The 24,693-nt window shown below is 43.4% G+C and overlaps 1 protein-coding gene across 1 annotated transcript in view; it reads left to right on the forward strand.

Annotated features, from left to right (window-relative positions):
- NUP133 (nucleoporin 133) overlaps positions 1–24,693 on the forward strand; it is a 2,059,048-nt gene that overhangs the window by 1,473,633 nt on the left and 560,722 nt on the right. The gene's annotated exons all lie outside the window — the stretch shown is intronic.

Here is a 24,693-nt window from a genome sequence, read left to right on the forward strand (position 1 = left end):
ATTGACAGTGTCATGGGGAACTCCAGACATAGATCTGTTCTTCCCACTAAACCACCAGCTGCCAAAGTATTGCACAAAGGGTTTCATCACACAGCTTGGAAAGTGGATGCTCTGTCTTTCAGTTGGAAAAACCTTCATGTCTATGCCTTTCCACCTCTGCCTCTTCTTCCAAAGGTATTATTAAAGGTCAGACAAGACAGGCCAAGGATGATTTTGATAGCTCCAGATTGGCCTCGGCAACACTGGTATCCACTACTACTCTGGAGTCTGGTAAGGAAGCCTCCATGGCCTTTACCTCTGATTCCTCATCTGTTATCTCAAAAGGATGGTCATCTGCTCAATGTCAAGCTTCACTCTCTTCATCTAACAGCCTGGCATATTCTCTCTTGAAGCACAGCTTCTCAACTTCCTCAGCAAGTTTTAAATGTGATTATGGATGCTAGAAGACCTAGTACAAGGAAGGTGTAAGACAACAAATGGAAGAAGATTTTATTTTGGAGTTTGGAGTAACTGAGATTTCTGAGCCTAATTTGAGGTAGTATTTGGTGTGGCTTTTCAATATCTTACTTATGAGTTTATCCTTCCTTTTTGTCCCATTAAGCTTCAGCCTGCAGCAATTTCAGCAATTTCCAGCTCATTATGATCTTTTGTTTCTTGTTTCGCATCCTTTCTTCAGAAGCAGTTTCTTAGAAGAATATAAGACTTAAGACCCCCAAGTTCTGCTCCTACTCCTGCTTGGGAACTCAATTTTGTGTTGGAAAAACTTACTTTTACAGCCTTTGCCACCTCTTGACTCTGGCTGCTTGTCCATGGAGTCTGCAAGAACTGCTTCTGAGTTGGCCATTACTTCACTGCAAGAGTTGTGTGTCTGTACAGGCCCTTGATTAAGTATTTTTTTTTGATTTCATTTATGATAGGGTATCAATATTTCTAAATCCTTTTTTTATCCTCATTTGCCCACTTTTTATGCAGATCCCCCAAACTGCAGAAATAAACTTTTATGCAGATAAGATTTTAAAGATTTTTAGATTTTTTTAAGTAGGTAGATGTTTGAGATATTATGAGATATTATTTTAATTTTGACCAGTTTTAGTTTGTTTTTGCAGTTTTGTCTTCAAACAAATTCTTTTGCCTGTGTCAACTATTTCTATTGCGTATCAAAACAACTATTTCAGGTGGATTCCATTTTGCATTGCATTTATTCCCATCAGCTGGGATTAGGCAGCTGGGATTAGGGCTCAATCCACTAGGGCTACAGCTTCTACAGCATTCAACTAGGGGTATTTTAACTTCTGGAGCATTTCTAAGCATTTCTCTCTCAAGCATTAACTCTAGTACTTCTAATCTTCCTATCTACTCTAAAGTCACTGGGCTTTCATTACCACTCTGCTCAGCTGCAACTTGGTTTATCAGCTCTTACCTCCTTATAATTTGCCAGCCTCACTTTCCTGCTTATAGATTCTACTGCAATAATTCGGACTGCAGCAATGGAAGGCAGAACAGAGTACAGTTTGTACCTTCCATAAATGTAGATGTTCGACAGTTTCTTGTGCCCTCCCTCTTACTGTAGGTGAGATTGTGTTCTGTTTTAGGGGTGGTATTGTTGGTGATTTTTGTATTGTATATTTTGCTATATTTTTTGGTATTTATTGTTTTGGTTTTTGTGACTTTGGTTTTTGGGACTTGTCTTTTGGGGGTCAGACGAGTTGGGGCAAAACGCCGTCATGAGCATTGACAGTCGGTCATAAGCATTGCCAGCTGACGTACTGGCGTTCATTATACCTGCATCTGGCCACTGGGAAACTACTCTGAGTTGATGGTAGGAATAATGTACTTTTCAGGTGGGTTATTTGTTTTAGGTATAAAGAGTGAGAATTTGGTGGTCTTTGGATTTAGGATAAGATGGTTTTGGCTGAGCCATTTTTCAATGGACAGAAAGGAGTCCTGAGTTGAAGTATGGAGCTCAGGAAGGGTATCGGCAATAGTGATGACTATTGAGTTGGGGCAAGGGAGTCAAGTATGTTAAGGAATATGTTAAATTCCATGACAGCTTCATCCAGGAGTAGGTGTCTGAGTAAGGTCCATTTGTTAGAGAGTTGACTGTTTAGTTTGTTTGGGTTAAAGTTTTTTAGTTTCCAGCATGCTTTGACTTTGTGGCATTTAAGTATGTGAGGAGTAACACAGAGGACTTTGGTTGGGCATTGGTTGCTGAGGGTGTCACGTAGAGTTTCAGGGAAGTGATAGTTATGGGGCTGTGATACTAGGATGCAGTGGGTAGTGGATTTAGTGGTATAGGTAGGTGTAGTGACTAGTTGGGTGAAACTATGTGAGTTAATGAAGGTGGAGAGGGATATAGTGGTGAAGGTTATCCAGTTGATGTTGACATCCCCATAATTATGGTCTCATTGTGGAGGTCAGAAGAGAGAGAGGAAAGAATACTTTTGAGTACAGTGATGTTACTAGGTGGAATGTAGATTGTAGCAGTATTAAGTGAGTTGCGGGGATTAATTTTACAGTTTGTCAAGAGTAATTTAGCAGGAGAGTCTGGAGGGGAAGGGAATGCTACTGGGGTTAGTGTGAGGTTTTCAGTGTACATGATAGCAACCCCACCTCCTATTTTTTTGGCGTGATCTAGTCTTAAGATATTATAGCCAGAGAAGTATGTCTTTATCTGGAATGTGGGGTTTTAGCAAAGTTTCGCTTAGGGTTAAGATGTCAGGGAAATGTTGAGAGATCCAAGAGAATAATTCTGCAGTTTTATTCACTAGACTTCTCAGGTTGATGGAGGAAAAGGGAATGTGTTTTGCTGGAATATGAGACGGGAATGGTGGTTTGTATGAAGATACAATCAGAGGGAGAGGGGTAGACCCAGGGCCAGGGTTGGGATGTATGTCACCTACAAGTAAGAGGGACAGGAGAGTGGGGATAGGTTGAGGCTTAGGGATATGGAGAAAGATAGTATTTGAGTTTACCTTTAGGGGGGTTGCTTTAAATGTGTTAAGTTTTGTTTTTGGAGTTAAGGTTTTTGAAAATGTTTCAAGTGGTGGGGTTAAAGAGTGAGGGAGTTAAGGAAAGACTGGTGGATTGGTAGAGGTGGGTAACTGGAAAGTGGGTTTCAGGGGAACGTTATAAGAGGAGAGGTTATAATCCTTATGTAATGATTCTCCCTCAGATCTCTCATGAGGTTCAACTCTTTATTCATATTGAAAAGTCTCTTCTTATCCTTACAAAGAAGTGACCCCTACAGTCAGCCAACAAACTACTGGTCCAAACCCACAACGCTAGTAACTCTGCTGGTGAATCCCTGTTTGCCAACTTTGTTGGCAAAACCTGGAATTCATTGCCAAACTATATAACCCTACAATCCTCCAAAAGTCTCTTCAAAAAAAACCTCAAACAGTATCTCAAAGTGAACTGGCTTTTTGCCCATGTACCAATCCTGATTAAGTAGTAAACTGAAAGCATAATCTGTAAATATCATAACATGCAGCTACGTCACCAAGCTCTATATCTAATCTGACGTCTCTTGCTTTTAATTGTCTGTCCAGGAGAACTGTTAGGCCCTACTAGGGAACGCTACTAAACCATTGTACATGTCACTTTGTTTTATATTTTCTGATGTTATCTAACTTCTTGTGTAATGTATGTAAGTTTGTCTATTTGGAGCTTTTCTCCCTGGGCCTCCGCTGAAAATGGACATGTATCCAGTCGGACTATCCCGGTAAACAAATGTAAAATAAAAATAATACAGCTCCAGCCAGATTGCAACACATGATGTTGAGATTGCACAAGTATAATTTCAATCTTATCTACAAGAAAGGCAAACTTCTTTATCTTGCTAATACATTATGTAGATCGGCGAGAAACACCACTGAACAGCATGAGAATGAACAACTTGATTTTGAAGTCATGGAAGTGAGAAATGTTTCCTCCACATGTCTTGATGAGCTTATAGAGATCATACAGCCACAAATTCAGTTTTACAGAAGCTCAACCACTTCAAACAAGGATGGCCGTCAAAGCAGTTTAGTTTACCTCACAAAGTGCAACCTTATTTTCCATGCAGAGATTAGATTTTGTCAGACAATGGTATTGTTATGAAAGATCCAAAAGCTATTGTTCCAAAGTCTTTGCAACAAGAGTACATTACTATCCTGCATCCTGGTCACCCAGGAGCAGACTCTACCAAAAGGACGAGAGGACTAGTATTTTGACCTTCTATGTCACAAGATATTGTGAAAGTACTTTTGTCTGTGTGTAATAGTATTAAGTTGCATCAACAGAAGGAACCACTTCAGCTAAACCAGATTCTTGGACTACCGTGGTCGAGTCTGCAGAAAGTTATTTCTGGCAATGGCATGCAGTTTACAAGCCAACAGTTCAAAAGATTTGCCAAAGAGTGGGACTTTACTCATGTCACGAGTAGCCCAGAGTATCTGCAGTCAAATGGTTTGGCAGAAAGTGCACGTTAAAGTGCAAAACCGTTACTAGAGAAGTTGAAACGAGACAATAGTGATGTTTTTCCTGAATCTTTGATTCTCAGAAATATTCCTTGTGATAAACATCTTGGTTCACCTGCTCAGAGACTTCTGTTGAGACAAACCAGAATGATGTTACCAATCAGTAGTGCAGTCAGTTGTTGGTTCCATGTGTCAAGTATAGGTGAGTGAAAGCCAATCTGTTAAAGAAGCATTTAGCTCAGAAGTCCTATTACGATAAAACCAGCAAACAGCTCAATCTATTACGAAAGGGAGAAGTGGTAAGTCTGCAAATGTCCAAAGGTTATGATCGGATTGGAGTCTGAGAGAATATTTGCTCAGAACTGAGATCATACATTGTGGAATCACAAGGAGTAGAGTTTAGGTGGAATCGGAAACATTTGATGCCGGTCCGAGCCTGTACCACAGCACATAGCCTGTGTGAGAAAGAGACTATCTCACAGTGAGTTGTCCAGTGTTCCAGTTCCAGAGAATATTCCCATTCCATCTAATGAATCCAGAAGTACCTGATACGAGTTGTTCACCGAAGACTGCCCCTGTTGTTAAACCCATTCCTGATTGTTATGTTACTAGATCCGGTCATATCTCCTGACCATGTTATAGATGCACTGCAAGTTGGACATGAACACTGTGTTTGTTTCTGATGTCTATATAAATGTGTCTAACTCCAATGTCATTTTCATTTAAGGGCAATTTTTTTAATAGGGAGGATGTAGATCAATGTGTGTGTGTATATCTTTAAGAAACTATCCAAGGGCTTGCACAAGTGTATAAATACTGAGCATGTGCAAATCTGACTGCCATTTTGTAGTTAGCTGTTGAGATCTAAGCATGTATGTATGTAAGTTCTGTCTAACTAGTTTTATATTTTATGTTGCTGCTATCTATCCTGATGTGTTTCTATGTAGTAAATTATGTAAACAAACCACCCCGCTTGTTCATCTGCGTTGAGTGACGAGCGGCACATGCCTCCAGTCATTTTTGAGGCCATAGAGTTTGCCTCTGCCAGTGCATTCTGAAAACGCGACTTCCATTCCCCCTAATACCAGGAAGCCCAGTCACGTCTATAGGATTGTGGATGCTTGCAAGTACTGTCTGAGACCAAATGTTACATTTTAGTTTTGGGAAATTGTATCTGTGTAATAGTATGAAATGGTTAAAGTAACTTGTCAGCCACTAAGGAAAGCACAGTGTTTGTAAAGTGATTTGCTTTTTTTAATAAATGTCATGTTGCTGATGAAGCTTTGGGGTTTTTGAATTTCAGTAAATGATCTAATGTGGTTCTGGCCAAGACTCCAGCTCCCGAAGATGTGAAGAGTAAGATGTTAAACCACTTTGGAAAGAAAGGTTATACTTCTGCTACCTTGGCCTTCAGAGCTCTAAACATGACAAGCACACACAGGTTCATATGTTAGTACTATGTTAACTGCCTTTGCGGACAGTTTTAAGTCTAGCCAGATTTCCCATTTGATGCTTGAAATTCTCTGTCTCATTTAGTGTTTGGATTATTTTACCTCTTCATGGACTAAATTTAGTGGTAATAACTGGGGTCATATCATATAGATATTTTGAAAGGTCCCAAGCTTGGTTTAAAAACATTTAGGAGCTGCCTCAGCCCATTGGAAGTACGGGGGGTTGGGGGGTTTGAGATAAGTTCTTATTTCCCTTCCATAGATCCAAGCTGTGCTTGAACTTGGAGGGTAATGGGCATTATTTTATGTGACACTGGAATCTGTTCCAGTGCATTGGTCTACTGCGACTTATACTTGTTCCTTCAAACCATGCTGCTGCTGATGCAGAAAAGGTTTTGATCCCTTGCTCAAGTTCTTCAGATGCTATTTGACTTGCTGATGTGCAGTAGGGTTGTCATTACTGAATCAGAGGATGCCATGTTTGCTAATCACAGGTCATCTCTTAGTCTACAAGTACAGAGTAGAGAGACGGGGCTTTTTGAGGTGGCCCATGTAGGTCAAATTATTTAAGCCTTGTATCTTTTTCTTTTCTTCCTTTTTTTTTTGCTAGGTATTCCTGTGAAAATTCCAGCTGTTGCATGTGTGTCATGCCAAAGAGAGAGTTATACTCAGGACTGACCCCTTTATTCAGCTGTCATAAGAACAATAACTCCTCTGACCTGGAAGCAAACCCATTGTTAATGAGTTGTGAAATATAGGATTTCAAAGTCACTAAATAAAGTAAAACACAAGTCAAGTAAAACATGGCAAGGAGACTTTAATAACGATAAGTGCTTTCAGCTTAAATGCTGCTTCATCAGACTATAAACTATAGAGCAATAAAAGCTTCTTAAATACAAACAGAAAAATACAAATGGACCAATCAAAAACTTCTAAAACCATGTGACCAATTATTAAAACCAAAATATATGGCTCTTGAAGACAAAGCCTCAAAATTGGTACTTCATCTTCGTAAACCCCTCTATTTCAGAATTGGTTTCAAACAAAGCTTCTTTTCTGTTTTACAGCTGGAAAGGCCACAAAAGTACCTCACGAAGAGGATCCTAGGCCTTAAACACATGTTGTACATGGGCAAACTCAAAAAAAAAACTCCAGCTATTCTCCATCTCATATCGTCTACTAAGAGGTGATCTCTGCTTGACTTACAAAGCCATGTCTGACCCAGCTCTGTTAGAAGTGCTAAATCTAAAGAAATCCCAATCCCTCCTTATCACACTCCAGAGACCTCAACCTCATTACCACAATCAACAGAACATGCTGGAGGGACAGGTTCATAACCCAGAGACTGCCCTTGCTCTGGAATAAACTTCCCATATATGTCAAGCAGAGCACCTGACTTGCCCTCTTCAAGAGAAATCTTGATGAATGGATGGGAAATAGAAAGTTCACCCCGGGGATCACTCCAGTGGCTCTACTTGATAGAGGGACTGGGAACTAACGAGTGGCACAATGCCAGGGCACTGCTATGGGCTAGGCTTGTAAAGGCTCCAGGGTTCTCAGCCTAGTACACACCTGTGAACCTATGAACATGACTCATGTTTTATTTTATTTTATTTAATGACTCTGATATTCACTGAGTTATGTTTTTTTAGCTGACTTACCTTTTTTTAAATATAGGATTTTCTCACCACAGCGGACACATTTTGATTGGAAGGTAGGTCACTCTCTCCACATAAGTTCCCAAGTCCTGAACACCTAAGCTAACTTGGGGGTGTATTGTGATTGTGATAGTTCCCGAAGGTGGACTTATTTCCAGAGGATATGATGTATTTTTTGGAATTCGGCTTTAAACCATGATTCTAGCCCAGTTATTTGTTTGGGACAGACCTTCCTGCAGGATGGTTAAGTTTTCTGGAAATGTGATTACTGCATCTGATCTTCTGGTGAAGATAGCTTCCCCTGTTTTGGTCTCCTGTGTTCTGTTTGTGCAAGTTGGTGATCCAAAGGATGAAGTAGGGGTGTATTCCTAGTTTTTTAGTCTTCTCTACTATGCTCGAGTAAGGATAGTGTAAAACTCCTTGGGCAGGTTGAGGTAGGTGCTGTATGCAGTTTTACTTTTGTCCATTCCTTTCACTTTTTTGAAAAAGCCCATCAGGTTGAGTAAACATGACCTGCCTTTGATAAATCCAAACTGACTGGTCCAGTGTTGGAGATTCCTATATGTAGTTATTTAATAATTCCATATTTTTTTTCATGGCTTTGCACATTAGGCTTGCGAGTATATGCTGAAGTAACAAAACTTTCTCAGTTGATGGTTAAAGCTCTAAAAGGGTAGAATGTTGGCAGGCATGCTGGGGGTTCATTAGGCAGGGTGGTAGCTCCTTGGTTAGTCATTGGGAGTCATGCTTGGCTGAATGCTCACTCTGCCAGATCATGTTAAATTGCAGCTCTTTCATGCACCACAGGAAGAGGAGCTCTCCCCTGCAAAGCAAACGTTCGAGAGACTGCTGAAAAAGAGTGAGACTATTCAGTCTGTGAAGCAGTTGTCCCATGCCCCTGCATAAAACTACAGCCACAATTACCCCCACCAGGAGTTGGTCTTACTGCCAGAGTCAGTAAAACAGTAAGCAAGCACAAGATAGGAAAGGTTAGTTATAAAAAAAAATATGGCAAGCTGATCAGAATGGGAGACATCTGGGAGAGGAGGGCCCTAAGTGTTGATACCCCAGTAGGGAGTAGCTGTGACCCTCCCCCTGTTCCTCTAATCTGACACCAGGCCATTCTCCCTCTGAGCTCATCTGCTACCTCCATGAACACCCTAAGAATAGGAAGTGCCCAGCCCTGTTTGTTGACTGATATAAAAAAAAAATTACACTGGATAAATGAGTTACCCTAATTCTGGCTGAAGGGTGTAGGCTTCATTTCATAGAGAAGACAAATTTCTTGGACATCACTATAATTCCCGAGGAACAGAGGAACTTAATTCAGCCTGTGTTAAATCATCCTTTGGTGCAGGGTGTCAGGGGTAGGGCCAAACTACACAAAGAGCAAGAGAGTGGCTTCTACTTCTACTCAAGACTTGATCTCAAAAAAAAAAGGCAGCCATGAAGACCCAGCTTAGACTGCCAAGGTTAAAAAGTTTCTAAAAGTACAAAAATTGAAGCTAACCTTGTATGCCTTTCTTCTTTCCTCTTTCCTCAAGCGGTCATGGTAATACTGCATCTAAAACATACTTACCTTTGCATACCATTAGCCAGGGAAGACTGACATTACCTGAGATCCTGAAGTAGAGGTAGTAATTGCTTTCTGAAGGACAAAAGGTCATCCACATTTATCCGTATGATGACTACTTGACTCAGGAACCAATCCTAGAGATGCAGAGGGTACAACAGTCTGCCCCCCCAACACAACTTGCTTCCAAAGTGTAAAATGCTGTTTGAACCTGCCAGAGTTGCACCTAATACCCAGAGGACAAGCTTTGTTCAAGGAAGTCCAACTGGAAATCATTCAACTGATATGCCTGTTTTCCTTTAGAAAAAATCTTCTTTGTGCCCAGTTATGTCATCTCTTCATTATACCAGACTCTGACCCACTGCATTGGAGTTTCTTGGTTCATTGCGTTACATGGCCTCTTTGTCTTGATGGTCCTTGTACCAAGACTATACATGAATCTTCAGCGGTACCTCTCAAACAGATGCTGTCAGATTTCAAAGTCGTGTTCTGTATTCAAGTACATCTCATAGTGGATACAGCAGGTGAGCCTCAGTGGGATGGGGGTGTGCCATTGAAGCTAGGCCTAGACACACCAATATACACAAACTCCTCAGACACCAGCTGTGGAGCCCACTTTGGGGGGATTTAAGGATCAAAAGAGTTTGGGAGGAGGGGCAGAAAAGAAAGCACAGCAGCATAAAGGAAATGATGGCAGTGATATTGGCCATCATGGCCCTGAGATCCGTTTGGAAGACTGGAATCTTCCACATCCTCATAAATAGCACCACAGTGATGTGGTACATCACCAAAAGGAAGGGAGTGCTCTCAATCATAGCTTCTGCACAGGCTGGTTGTGGAGGTGTTGAAACTGGACCTAGAAGAAAGAATGACCTTCAGGGAATCCTACATCACTTGTCTGGATAACTTCAGTACAGACCAGGTAAGTAGGGATAGAGTTGAACCTTCATGAATGCATGTTGGGCAGGGATATCTTTTTGTATTTGGTTCATGTGTGGTGTGCCAGATGCAGACGTTTTAGCTTCTTGAATAAACTACTTCAGGTCACCAGCTCAGGAAGTGTGGACAAAGATACCTACTCTGTCAGCTGGACAGATCTGTTTCTGTACACTTCTACTCCAACATTTTACTGTCCCCAGATTAGTTAAGGTGGAGGACAGACTGAAATATTACTCATAGCTTTCCTTTTGCTGAAGCAACATTGGTTCTCCCTCCATCTCAGTATGGTAGGGACAAAAACCTGTGCTACTTCCTCAGCATGTGAACCTTTTGGCCCAAAGTAAATGGCACATGCCAACCTGACGGCATTAATTCTGACAGCTTAAAAGGTTAGTCATTCCCTTAAGAGATGCATTTCCAAGGATGTGCTTACTACACTGGAGGAGGCTGGGAAACCACATACAAGGAAGTTTTACCTAACTAAATGAGAGATTATCCCTCTGTTACCAAAGGATGGGTCTGGACCAAACAGACCCTTAGTATTTATTGCCTTTTGTTTACTTGGAAAGTCCAACTGGGCATGCAGACCCATTTTCAGAGGAGGTACAGGGAGAAAAACTCCATATGACATAGTTAGTCAAAGTCAGAGTAAACTTTATTGCCAATCAGATATACACAGCAGTGCACCTGAACGAAATTACGTTGCTTTGGTCCCCTTGCAAGACATAACGATGAACACAGTCTGAATGACAGTAAGACTAATGCACGTAAAGTAATTAAAATAATACCAACACAACAGATTTCCACAATTGGACAGAAAGACAATAGACATTGCTGTAATAGTAGATATTGCAAGACTGACTTCACATTGTGATTGCTTAGAATATTGCACTTTATCAGTTGTATTATGATGTATTCTGATCAAGATAGGTCATCTAAGGTGTGCATCCCCAGGAACTTAGTGATTTTGAATCTTTCCACTGCCACCCCCTTTATTTCCAGAGGTTGATGCATCTTCTGAGTCCTCCTGAAGTCCACTATTAGTTCTTTGGCCTTGCTTATATTTCAGTTTTGTGCCTTGTTCAATACCCGAACTATTCGTCGTTGGGCTATTTTTGTAGCTAAGTACTTTGGTTCTCGATCTCCGTGCTCTGAAATGGCTTCGTTAAGCCACCCGACTACTGATCTTCCGAAAAAAACATAAGGATAAAGACAGGCAGATCGTATAGGTCCAAAACTGCTGACGATGCTTCCGTTAAGCTAGTCGCCAGTCTGCAGGTACTCAGTGAGGCGCTTTCACAGCCCCTGATACCCGCTACTACAGATTTGCAGGCCTCTACTGAGACCCATTTGAGTCCGGTATGCTGTGAGATACTACTTCGACTATGGAACCTGCGGATGTTTCTACCTTGGCTGGGTCCGGAGCTGCTGTGCAGGCACTGGCTTCGGAGGGTGTATTCAGGCCTACTGATTTTCATATTAAACCGATGACTTTGTTTCAAGCTAAGAATACCAAATTCCTCAAGCCTAACGCCTAGAAAACCGACAACCAAACCGCATTCTCAGGCCCATATGCCTCAAAAGCAAATGATTAGAATGGCTGAAGACCTTATTACCTTAATTAGGGGACGCCAGCCTTCCCCCCCCTCCCCCCAAGAGACCTAGAACTGGTTTTCTTTCTGATTCTTCTGATCAGGAATCTGATATCTCTGTTCCTTCTGACTACCAGGGTTTACCCTTATCTACTTATGAGGATTCTGATACAGAGGATTCCATTCCCTCTGCTTGAACATTTCCACTAGGACCAAATGGCATTAAGGCTACTACTGCCAGAAATCCTTCCCCTTCTGATAGGGACTCCAGAGCTTTAGACAGATGGGGTAAGAAGGTATACACTTCTGCTACTTTGGCCATTAGGGCTTTAAATTGCCAGTTTCATATGTTAAAGTACCAGCAGCATATTATGGGACTACTTAAACAGAAAATTGTTGATTCCTGTCTGTGCTGAACACCAAGATTTGCAAGAGTTAATGCATTCTGCTGAGTAAGTTGGTAAACATACTTTGCAGTGTGGTTTTGATGCTTTAGAAGCATCTTGCAGGGCTGCTGTCTATGGGTCTGTACTTAGAAGGCATGCTTGGCTTAAGGAACAAAACTTTCCGGATCATGTTAAAGCTAAATTACTGGATGCACCCTTGAACCAAGAATGCCTTTTTGGCAACAAAGCAGAAGTCGTCCTCAAAAGGATGGAGGAAAAAGCTAAATTTATGCAAACTGTTAAAGATTTCTTACAAGTACAGCCTCCTAGATTCAGTAGGCATTGCCCTTCAAAGAACTGGTCTTTTCCAGTCCTTCTCAGTCCAAACCCAGGAGCAGCAGACCACCAAGACTTCAGTCTCAGGCTCTGCACAGATCTAAGCAGTGGGGGCTCCCACTTCCAAAGCAGTGAGTACTAAGCCACCCCCTATGGGTTCATAGATTCGTAGATTAGTACTAGACTAACTGTCTTTGGGGGCCATTTTAAGCCTAGCCAATTACCCCATGTGAGAATCAAACCCTGCACCTTGTGTTTCTAAGGTAAGCACCTTAACCATTACACCAACCTTCCAATTATCCTTAACTCTTCCAAGCCCTGCTCAACTGCTTGCTCCCTTAGGAGGAAAGCTGGCCCTGCATGCAAAAAACTGGGAACTCATTACCCAGGACAAATAGGTTTTAAACATAGTTTCCCTAGGATACAGATTCCACTTCCACTCTCCCAACCGTGGATGGCCAGACCTCCCCCCAAATCAGTGGGAGGAGGCCCAAATACAAGTGCTCTCAGTATCAGGGCTATTCAACCTGTCCTGGCAGAACAAAGGGGACAAGGTTTTTATTCAAGACTTTTCCAGGTTTCCAGAAAAGAAAACTCCTGGCATCCTATCCTGGACCTGTCTATTCTCAACACCTTTCTGGTGGTTCCAAAATTCAAAATGCTAACTCTTCAACATCTTCTTCCAATGCTAGCCAAGGATGCCTGGCTGGCAACCCTAGACTTAAAAGAAGCTTACCTGCACATCCCAATAAGGGAATCCTGCAGACAATACCCAAGTTTCAGGGTGGGCTCCATGCACTATCAGTTCACTGCACTTCCCCTTGGCTTATCTACTGCACCCAGTGTATTCACAAAGTGCCTAGCTCCAGCCATTGCATTTTGCAGGCAGAGAAATATTAAGATTTACTCATACTTGGATGATTGCCTGATTCAGGCAGAAAGTCAGGACTTGCTATTACAACACCTGCCATTTGTAAAGAGACTTCTAACCTCACTGAGGTTACACCATCAACGAGAGGAAATCACACCTAGTACCCTGCAAACAGATTGTATTCCTTTTGAGCAAGCTTGAACAGAACTTCCCAGATGGCATTCCTCACGCTGGAGAAACAAGTTTGTTTGACAACCTACTTCACTCTACTGGCCACAAAAAAACCAGCTATCTGCAAGGAAAATCCTGCAAGCCCTGGGGTTCATAGTCTCTTGCATTCTGTTAATTCCATATGCAAGACTGAATATGAGGAAACTTCAATCTAAAAAGTCTATGGTGTCAACATTCTCAGAACCTGGAAACAATGATTCTCATCATTCCTTGTCTAAGGGCAGAGTTCCTTTGTTGGGCAGAGGCCTGCTACCACAACAAGGATTCCCTTTCACTCTACCCCCTGCCACCCAAACCCTAACAGACGCATCAGACATGCATGGGGGACTCGCAGGGCAGTGCATTCAGGGCAAATGGAACCCAAAACAGATGCACCTGCATATCATTCAAAAAGAAATGTTAGCTGTACAGAATGCTCCGACAGCTTTCAAATAACTTATTCTTCCAGGACAGCTATTGTTAAAGACAGACAACACCACAGTTATGTGGTACATAAACAAGCAGGGGGGAACCCATTCCTACCCACTCTGCAGACTAGCTATGGCTTTGTGGAACACAGTCTTGAGCTACCAGTGAACCTGCAAGCTCAGTTCCTACCAGGAGAACTAAATTCACTGGCAGATGACTTGAACAGAAATCTCATGGACCCACACGAATGGAAACTGGAACCCAAATATTCAAGCTCTTGAGGAACAAATGGAGGACACCAGAGGTAGACCTGTTTGCCTCCCTTCAGGACTATCAATTCTGCACCAGAACGCCCCACAGTCAAGCTTGGAAACTTGATGTTGTGTCCTTTACCTGGGAAAGCCTGTCAATTTATGCCTTTCCCCTTCTGCCTCTCCTCTCAAAGGTTCTACTAAAGATCAAACAGGACAAGCCAAGGACAATACTGATTGCCACAGACTGGCCACACCAGCACTAGTATCCCCTTTTGTGCAGTCTGACACTGCAGCAACCATGGCACCTACCTCAGACCCCTTCCCTGCTGTCCCAGCAGGCGGGCCACATTCTGCACCCTCGGCTTCAAACCCTGAACCTTGCAGCCTGGCTAATTCCCTGAGCTCACCTCTAGCAGCCCTCAGTAAGCAGGTGCTGGATATCATTCTTGAGGCAAGGAGGCCTAGTGTTAGAAAATCCTGTTCAGAGAAGTGGAAAAGATACTGTTCCTGGAGCCAAGCTCAGGGGATGGGCACAGTGGTGCCCAGCTTACCTCATATTCTAGATTATTTAACAGAAATGCTCCACACTGGCCTATCCTTCTCTTCAATTAAGATTCATGCCTCTGCCATTTCAGCACATTATAATACTGAGCCACCCTTGTTCTCTCATCCCCTGCTATAACAATTCCTTAGAGGGGCCAAAAATTTAAGACCCCCCAGGAGAGCTCCCACTCCAGTCTGGGACCTTAACTTTGTATTGGAAAAACGCACTCTTTCCCCCTTTGAACCAGCTGCTACAGCAGAGTTGAAATTTCTTTCTTGGAAAACAGCCTTACTTCTAGCCATCACTTCAGCAAGAAGAGTGTCTGAACTGCAGGCCCTCATGGCAGTGGAACCATTCATTATCTTCCATGTGAACAGGGTTTCCCTCAGGACTAATACATTTTTTATGCCCAAGGTGATGTCTAGTGTGGCTCTAAACCAGTCCATTCATTTGCCTACTTTTTTCCCTAATCCTCAATTTAAGGGGGAAAGGATACTGCATTCTCTGGACATGCACAGACAGCTTAGATTCTATTTGGACAGAACTAAGCCTCTCAGAAAATCTGACTTGCTGTTGGTTAGCTTTGCTGCAGGGGCAGAGGGAAAGGCCATTTCAAAGCAAACCATTTCCAAATGGATAGCCCATTTCATCCATTTCTGCTACAAGCACCATGTAAAACCTACCCCACAGAGGTTAAGATCACATTCCACCAGGGATGCATATACCTGTATGGCATTTCTCAGAGGAGTCCCTACCAGGGACATCCTGGATGCTGCTACCTGGAGCTCTGTACACACTTTCATCAAGCATTACCACCTGCCTATCTTTTCTAAATCCAGAACTGGATTTGCCACAGCAGTCTTACAGGGCCTGATTGCTAGCCCTAATGCTCTTTTACTGCCTCCACCCTTCCTTTGCTTTGGGAATCAACCCAAATGTGATGACTGCAACAGTGAAACACGAAGAATATAGTACAGTTGTGTACACTTACTATAGATGTAGATGTTCAAGTGTATTCACTGTTGCAGTCCTGGATGTTCTTCGTGTTTCACTGTTGCAGTTATTACATTTGGGTAATCCTGCTGGCAGGTTGCCCTCAGTCAGCCTGAATTCCAAAGTCCTGGGTCCTGCGTCGGCCGCTGTCACCCCTTCCCTGATGTCAGGTCGTCAGGCATATAAAAGATGCGGCCGACTCAATTTTCTTTAGTCTTTCCTGCCGTGCAGTACCCGAAGCAGAAGCAGTTCACAAGTGCCGGTCAGCCGACTCCTGAGATTTTCATGTTCGAGTTTCAGATCCGAAGTCTTCAGTAAAGCTAAGTACCCTGTTGGGGAAACTTTTTCTTGCTCCAGACCGACGTCAAAAAAAGTAAATAATTGTATTTCTTGTGGAAAGCAAATACCTCACAAGGACTTTCATTCTTACTGTATTCCTTGCCTAGGCCCTAATCACAATGTTGCTGGTTGTTGGTTTTGTGCTAGATTTAACCAACGCACTATTAAGCGTCTGTATGATTTTGCTTTAAACTATTTTGAACGCCAGTTTAATTATCCAGAAATGCCGTCAGATAGCCGTCTGTCTACCGGAGTTCACAAAAAATGCAAAGAAAAGGAGGGAGAGAAACAACAGAGGCCCAAAACCGATGACGAAGCTTCTCCTAAGCCAGTCGCCGGTTCTCAGTGAGACGTTTTTGCAGCCCCTGATGCCCGCTACTTTAGAGTCGCAGGCCGCTACCGACTCCCACGTGGAGTTGGCCATACTGCTGGAAACTCAAGGTATTGGAGCCTCGGATACTATTCCTTCAGATGGGTCCAGAGCCACTGAGCAGGCACCGGCTTCTGGGGGTGTATTCAGACCTAAACATCTTTACATTAAACCAACCTCAGCTTCAAAGGCAAAGACTAAAGCACCTTCTAAAGCAAAAAAACAAACTCAAGAGCCACGTGGACAGGCCTCTATGCCCAAAAAACAGATGCTCAAAATGGCCGAAGACTTAATTACCTTGATCAGGGGTTCCCATCCCCCTCCTGATAAGAGACGTAGGCAAGAGACTGACTGAATCTTCAGATCAGGTTTCTATTTTTTCTGATTCCTCTTCTGATCAGGAATATTCTCATCCCCCCTATGAGGATTCTGATGCTGAAGAATCTATACCTTCAGCTTCTCCTCCAGAGGACTATTCTTTTGTGAAACCTTGCATACCATGAGGGAGCATTTCCACTGGGAAAGCCAAGAGTTTTCAGAATCTAAATAGATGCTCAGGGATTTCCTTTTACTACCTCAACACAGGCCACTAGCCATTCCACCTGTGTTAGATATTGTAGATGATGTGTTTTCGGAGTCTAGTCTTACCCCTGACTCCTTACCTCCAGCTCCTGTTAAGCCTGACAGATATTACAGGGTTCCTGACTCTCATAAATTCCTTTTTAAAAACCCTGCTGCAGATCCAGAAACTATTTCACAGGGTCCCAAAGGAGTTAAGGCTTCTGCTGCAAAAAACCCTACCCCCTCTGACAGAGATTCTAGGGCAGTGGACAGATGGAAAAAGGTTTACACATCTGCTACTTTGGCTATAAGGGCCTTAAACTGTTAGTTTCATATGCTCAAATATCAGCAACATGTCATGGCATTGCTTACACAGAAAATGTTATTAAACTGTGAATGTGCAGAAAACAAGGAAATGCAGGATTTATTGTATGCAGCTGAACAAGTTGGAAAGCATACTTTGCAATGTGGTTTTGATTCTTAGGAGGCCTCCTGCAATGCCACAGTTATGGGTTCTGTAATTAGGAGGCATGCTTGGTTAAAGGAACTAAATCTGCCTGATCATGTCAAAGTTAAATTATTAGATGCACCTTTACAGCATGATACTTTGTTTGGTGTTAAAGCAGAGGAGGTGTTAAAGAAAATGGAGGACAAAGCTAAATCTATGCAAACTGTCAAAGATTTTTTTACAAGTACAGCCACCTCGGTTTAGTAGACACTGGCCAACAAAGCATTGGTCCTTTCCAGTGTCAGACAGACCTCAAAGGGGCAGATCCAGACGCCCTAGAGGCAGATCCCAGGTGCAGAGTTCCTACAGGTCAAAGCAATTGGGGTGCTTCTACCTCCAAAGTTGGAGAAGACAAATCACAACCATACAGGAAACAGTCCCAATGACTTCCCCCTGCCTGCACCAAGCTCTTATCTTCTGGCAGCACCCTTAGGGGGAAAATTAGCATTTTTTCTCAAAATTGGCACATTATAACCCAGGGCAAGTGGGTTCTAAATATCGTGTCACAAGGGTACAAGTTTCATTTCCATACCCTGCCAAAGGCAAACGGCTGGCCAGATCTGCCAAAAAATCAATGGGCAGAGGCACAAAAACAAGTCTCATCCCTCATGGACATGGGGCCATTCAACAAGTACCAGAGCAAGAGCAGGGACAAGGCTTTTACTCAAGACTGTTCTTGGTACCCAGAAAGGACAAGACCTGGAGACCAATAGTGGACCTATCTGTTCTGAACACATTCCTGGATATACCAAAATTCAAGATGACTTTGCAGCAGCTTCTGCCCATGCTGGGCAAGAACGCTTGGCTGGTGACTCTAGACCTAAAAGAGGCATACCTGCATGTCCCAATCAGACAATTATGCAGAAGATACCTCAGATTCAAGGCTGGCTCAATGCATTACCAATTCTCTGCACTGCCCTTTGGCTTATCTACTGCGCCCAGGGTCTTTACAAAGTGCCTGGCACCAGTAACTGCATTCTGCAGACAGAGGAATACAAATATATCCTTATTTGGACGACTGTCTAATTCAAGCAGAGAACAAGGAAATTCATCTACAGCATCTGGCGTTTGTGAAAAGGCTTTTAACATGCTTAGGGTACACAGTCAACAAAAAGAAATCAAAACTAGTACCCTCTCAAGAGATATATTCCTGGGTGCAAGCTTAATTACAACTGCCCAGATGGCTTATATCACGCCAGACAAACAAAGGCAACTGACTACCTATTTCAAAACGTTGGCAACAAAGGCCAAGTTATCTGCAAGAAAAATTCTGCAGGCTTTGGGCTTCATGGCGTCCTGCATCCTACTAATTCCATATGCAAAACTGCATATGAGGAAACTTCAGTGGTGCCTAAAAAGTGTTTGGAAGCCTGGAAACAATGATTACTCTCATTCCCTGCCTAAAAGAGTTTCGATGGTGGGCAAAGGCTTGTCACCAAAACAAGGGACAGCCATTCACATTACTCCCAGCCAGGCAGACACTAACAATGGATGCATCAGATTATGCCTGGGGGGTCCACATGGCAGGAAGATGCAATCAGGGCACATGGTCCTCAACCCAAATGCATCTACATATCAATCAAAAAGAAATGCTAACTGTTCAGAATGCCCTGACAGCCTTCAAGGACCTACTTCATCCGGGACAACTACTGATAAAGACAGACAACACCACAGTCATGTGGTATATAAACAAGCAGGGGGGCACACATTCATAGCCCCTTTGCAGACTGGCCACGGCTTTGTGGGACACAGCATTAACTTACTAAGTACATCTGCAGGCACAATTCCTGCCAGGAAGGAGAAATACTCTGGCAGACGAACTAAGCAGAAACCTCATGGATCCCAACGAGTGGCAGCTGGATCCACAAGTCTTCAGCATGATAACAAGACAATGGGGATGCCCGGACATAGATCTATTTGCCTCCCCTTACAGCTACCAACTAAAAAGATTCTGCACAAGGACTTAAATCACAGACAAGCATGGAAAGTGGATGCCCTATCTTTCAGCTGGAAAAACCTATTAGTATATGCCTTTCCCCCACTGCCTCTCCTCCCCAAGGTACTCCTAAAGGTCAGACAGGAGAAGCCAAAAATGATACTGATTGCCCCAGACTGGCCCCGCCAGTACTGGTTTCCAGTCCTAAAGAACTTGTCTCAATGCCCAGCTTGGACCTTACCTCAAATACCTCATCTACTGTCCCGGCAAAACAATCGGATCCTGCACGGCAAACTCAGGACTTTAAACCTGGCAGCATGGCGGATAATGTAGTTATACAAAACACACCTCTCAGTAAAGCTGTGATGGATGTCATTTTGGAGGCCAGAAGGCCTAGTACTAGAAAATCTTATGCTGGAAAATGGAAGAGATTCTGTGCTTGGAACCAGGCGCAAGGAACTGATACAGCTGTGCGAAATATTCCTCAGAGTTTGCAATACTTAACTGAGATGCTGGACAAAGGCCTGTCTTTTTCATCTTTTAAAATTCATGCCTCTGCCATTTCGGCTCATTACAATACAGAGCCACCAATCTTTTCTCATCCCTTATTAAAACAGTACCTCAGAGGAGCCACAAATTTAAGGCCTCCAAGGAGATCACCAATGCCTGCATGGGACCTCAACTATGTCTTGGAAAAACTCACCTTGCCTCCTTTTGAGCCAGCTGCTACTGCTGATATAAAGTTTTTATCTTGGAAAACAGCTCTGCTCCTAGCAATAACTTCTGCAAGACGAGTTTCAGAGCTACAGGCATTCATGGCTGTGGAACCTTTTATCATTTTTTATCCAGACAGGGTCTCTCTGAGGACAAACCCAACATTTATGCCTAAGGTGGTGTCCATTGTGGCTCTTAACCAAACTTATTCATCTGACAACTTTTTATCCAAATCCACAGAACAAGGGGAAGAGAATTCTGCATTCTTTGGACATACATAGCTCAGATTCTACTTGGACAGAACCAAAGTTTTCAGAAAGACTGAGCAACTACTAGTGGCATATGCTGCAGGATCACAAGGAAAGGCTATATCAAAGCAGACTGTTTCAAAGTGAATAGGCCCCTGCATTCGTTTCTGCTACTTACACCATGGCAAGCCAGTGCTTAAGGGCATTAGGCCACATTCAACCAGAGCTGCAGCCTCTTCAGCAGCCTTTCTCAGGGGAGTACCAACCAAGGACATTTTAGAGGCTGCTACTTGGAGTTCAGTGCACACCTTTACAAAGTGCTATCATCTGCCACTCTACTCTAAATCCAGGGCAGGCTTTGCCACTGCAGTTCTGCAGGGCCTCATAGCCACTGCTAATGCTGTTTAGCTCCAGCCTCCCATCCATAGCTTTGGGACTGTGCCCAAATGTAATGACTGCAACACTGAAACACGAAGAACATAGTACAGTTGTGTACACTTACCATAAATGTTGATGTTCGAGTGTATTCATTGTTGCAGTCCAGGTTTCCCACCGCCATCCTCCTTTTCTTCTGATGGAACCTATCTTTCCTTCTCTGATTTATAGAACTTATGTGGTGTATTTGCTTGTAGATGAAGGTAAAGTTTATATTGGTGCATGTATTTATCTATATATAAATTTTGGCTACCCTTTTAGGGGGCACCTGACATCTGGGGCAAGAAAAACTGATGTAATGGCATTGGCTGCATGTTTTATACTCCTGACAACCTGACGTCATGGAAGAATCGACAGCATCTGACGCAGAAATCTGAAGACACCAGTATTCAGGCCGGCTGAGGGTTACCTGCAGTCAGATAACCCCAAATGTGTACACACCTGTACTTTCTCCTGCCTTTCCTTAGGCAGGCAGTATCACAGCTTACACTGCAAAACATCTAGACTGAACAGAAGCTTCTTCCCTCTGTGTTGACGCCCAGCTGGATCAGCTTCAGTATCAGATTCTGTTGGATGACAGTGTTAAAGGCGGGACTAAAATCAGTGAACAGCATTTTGACATAGCAGTTCTTGATGTTCATCGTGTTACCCTGCTGCAGTCATCACACTTGGGTTATCCTGTCGTCAGGTGGTCCCGCAGTCAGCCGGAATTCCAAAATCTTTCTCCGGCGTCGGTTGCTGTCACCTCTTCCCTGACGTCAGTGCGCCAGGGGTATATATAATGGAACCAACGGCATTTTCTTCAGTCTTTCTTGCCGCGCGGTGCCCGAAGCAGAAGCAGTTTGCAAGTGCCGGTCGGCCGACTCCTGAGATTTTCGAATTTCAGACCGAAGTCTTCTATAAAGCTAAGTACCCCGTTGGGGAAACTTTTCTTGCCTCAGACCAATGTCAGAAAAAGTATTTCTTGTGGGAAGCAAATACCTCATAAGGATTTTCATTCTTATTGCATACCTTGATAGGCCCAGACCACGGCGTCACTACTTGTCGGTTTTGTGCTAGGTTTAATAAGCGTACTATTAAAAGACGCTTTGATTTCGCACGACACTACTTTGGTAGGAAATTTAACTACACCATGCCGTCAGAGCAACCGACTACTGGCGTGCACAAAAAACGCAGGGATAAGGACAGACACCCCAGGCCTAAGCCAGATTCCGAGGCCTCGGCTGATCCGGTCTCCGGTTCTCCAGTCCTCAGTGAGGCTCCGATGCAGACCTTGACTACCGCAGATCTGGAACCTGAGACCGCTACGGAAATTTTGACGGAATGTACCAGGCCGACGCAGCCTTTTACTTCAGGCCCTTCCGACGACTTTGCTACAAAAGAAGTCGGTGCTACAGAAACGCCATTGGTTTCTGAAGGCGTTTTCAGACCGACTCTCACCATTAAAACGTTTTCTAAGTCGAAGATTCCTCCTAAATCTAAAAGGACTGCACTTCAGTCTCCTGTTCAAGGCCCCATGCCTAAGAAACAGATGCTCAAAATGGCTGAAGATTTGATTTCTTTAATCAGGGGTTCCTAGCCCCCTCCTGACAAAAGGCCTAGACAAGAGGAAGATTATGCATCCTCTGAGCAAATGTCCATTTCTTCAGACTCCTCTAAGGACCAAGACTACTACTCCTCTCCTTATGAAAATTCTGATGCGGAGGACTCTATTCCCTCAGCTTCTCCTCCTGAAGACTACTCCTTTGGGGAAACTTTACACACTATGAGGGAACATTTTCACTGGGAAGGTCAGGACTACTCTGATTCAAAGAAAAGGCTCAGAGTTTCTTTTACTCCCTCAACACAGACCACTTGCCATCCCACCAGTTTTGGACATTGTGGATGATGTCTATTTAGAGTCCAGTTTCAACCCAGACTCTCTACCTCCTGCTTCGGCTAAGCCTGACAGACACTACAGAGTGCCTGATTCCCAGAAATTTCTTTACAAAAGCCCTGTAGCTTACCCAGAGACTATCTCCCAGGGTCCCAAGGGGGGCTAAGGCTTCTATGGCTAAAAACCCAGTACCTTCTGAGAGGGATTCCAGAGCACTAGACAGGTGGGGGAAAAAGGTTTACACCTCAGCCACACTAGCTATGAGGGCACTGAATTGTCAATTTCACATGCTTAAGTATCAGCAATTTCTAATCTCTCAGTTAAAGCAAAGAGTAACCACTCTCCCTCAACAATCTGAATTGAAAGAAGGACAGGATCTGTTGCACGCCACTGAGCAGGTGGGCAAACATACCTTACAATGTGGGTTTGATTCTTTGGAGGCCTCCTGCAGAGCAGCTGTCACTGGGTCTGTTATACGTAGGCATGCTTGATTAAAAGAACAAACTCTGCCTGATCATGTTAAAGCAAAACTATTAGATGCTCCCTTACAGCAGGATGTTCTTTTTGGAGTTAAAGCAGAAGTTGTTTTAAAGGAAATGGAAGATAAGGCAAAATCTATGCAGACAGTCAAAGATTTCCTACAAGTACAACCCCCTCGCTTCAGCAGAAACTGGCCAACAAAAAATTGGTCCTTTCCAGCCACTGACAGACCACAGAGGGGTAAATACAGACGCCCAAGGGGCAGAGGACAACCACAAGCCTAGTATAAACCTCGCCAATGTGGCACTACAACACAGAAGGGAGGAGAAGACAGGTCTCAATCCACCAGAAGGCAAACTCAATGACTTGCACCTCATCTGGCCAAGCAGTACTCTCTTGACAGCCCCCTTGGGGGGAAAACTCACACTTTTTGCAGACAACTGGCACAAATGGGTCCTAGACATAATTTTACGAGGATACAGATTCCACTTTCACACCTTGCCAATGAAAAGAGGAATGCCAAACCTGCCACAAAATCAATGGGCAGAGGCACAAAAACAAATTACAGCTCTCATGGCCATGAGAGCCATTCAACAGGTACCGACTCGAGAGCAAGGCCAAGGATTTTACTCAAGGCTCTTTCTAGTACCCAGAAAGGACAATGCTTGGAGACCAATTTTGGACCTTTCAATTCTAAACACTTACAAGTACCCAAATTTAAGATGCTAACACTACAGCAGCTACTTCCCATGTTGGGCAAGGAAGCATGGCTAGTAACGTTGGACCTCAAGGAGGCATACCTGCATGTCCCTATCAGACAAAGTTGCAGAAGATACCTCCATTTCATTGCAGGTTCAACCCATTACCAATTCTCTGCACTGCCCTTTGGCTTATCTACTGCGCCCAGAATTTTCACAAAATGCCTGGCACCAGTAATTGCATACTGCAGACAAAGAGGAATTCAAATATATCCATACCTGGACGACTGCCTCATCCAAGCAGAAAGAAAAGACATTCTCTTACATCATCTGGCCTTTGTAAAGCATCTACTAAACTGCCTGGGGTACACAGTAAACGAAAAGAAGTCAAAACTAGTACCCTCACAAAAAATGACATTCCTGGGTGCCAGCTTAAATACAATGGCCCAGAAGGCTTATCTTACGCCAGACAAGCAACTACAACTGACTCAATATTTCAAGACAGTGGCAACAAAGACCCAATTAACTGCAAGAAAAATTCTGCAGGCTTTGGGCTTTATGGCATCTTGCATACTAATAATACCATTTGCAAAGCTGCATATGAGGAAATTACAGTGGTACCTAAAAAGCGTATGGTCTCAACACAGCCACAGCTTGGACACAATGATATCTCTCATTCCCTGCCTACAACAGGAATTTCTGTGGTGGTCACAGGCATGTCGCCTCAACAAGGGTCAGCCTTTCACCTTGCCCCCAGCCAGGCAAACTATCACAACAGATGCTTCAGACTATGCCTGGGGGGGCACACATGGCGGGACAATGCATTCAAGGC

The sequence above is a fragment of the Protopterus annectens genome, chromosome 1.part0, assembly GCF_019279795.1.
Source record: "Protopterus annectens isolate FY-2018-M chromosome 1.part0, PAN1.0, whole genome shotgun sequence".
Lineage (NCBI taxonomy): Eukaryota > Metazoa > Chordata > Ceratodontiformes > Protopteridae > Protopterus > Protopterus annectens.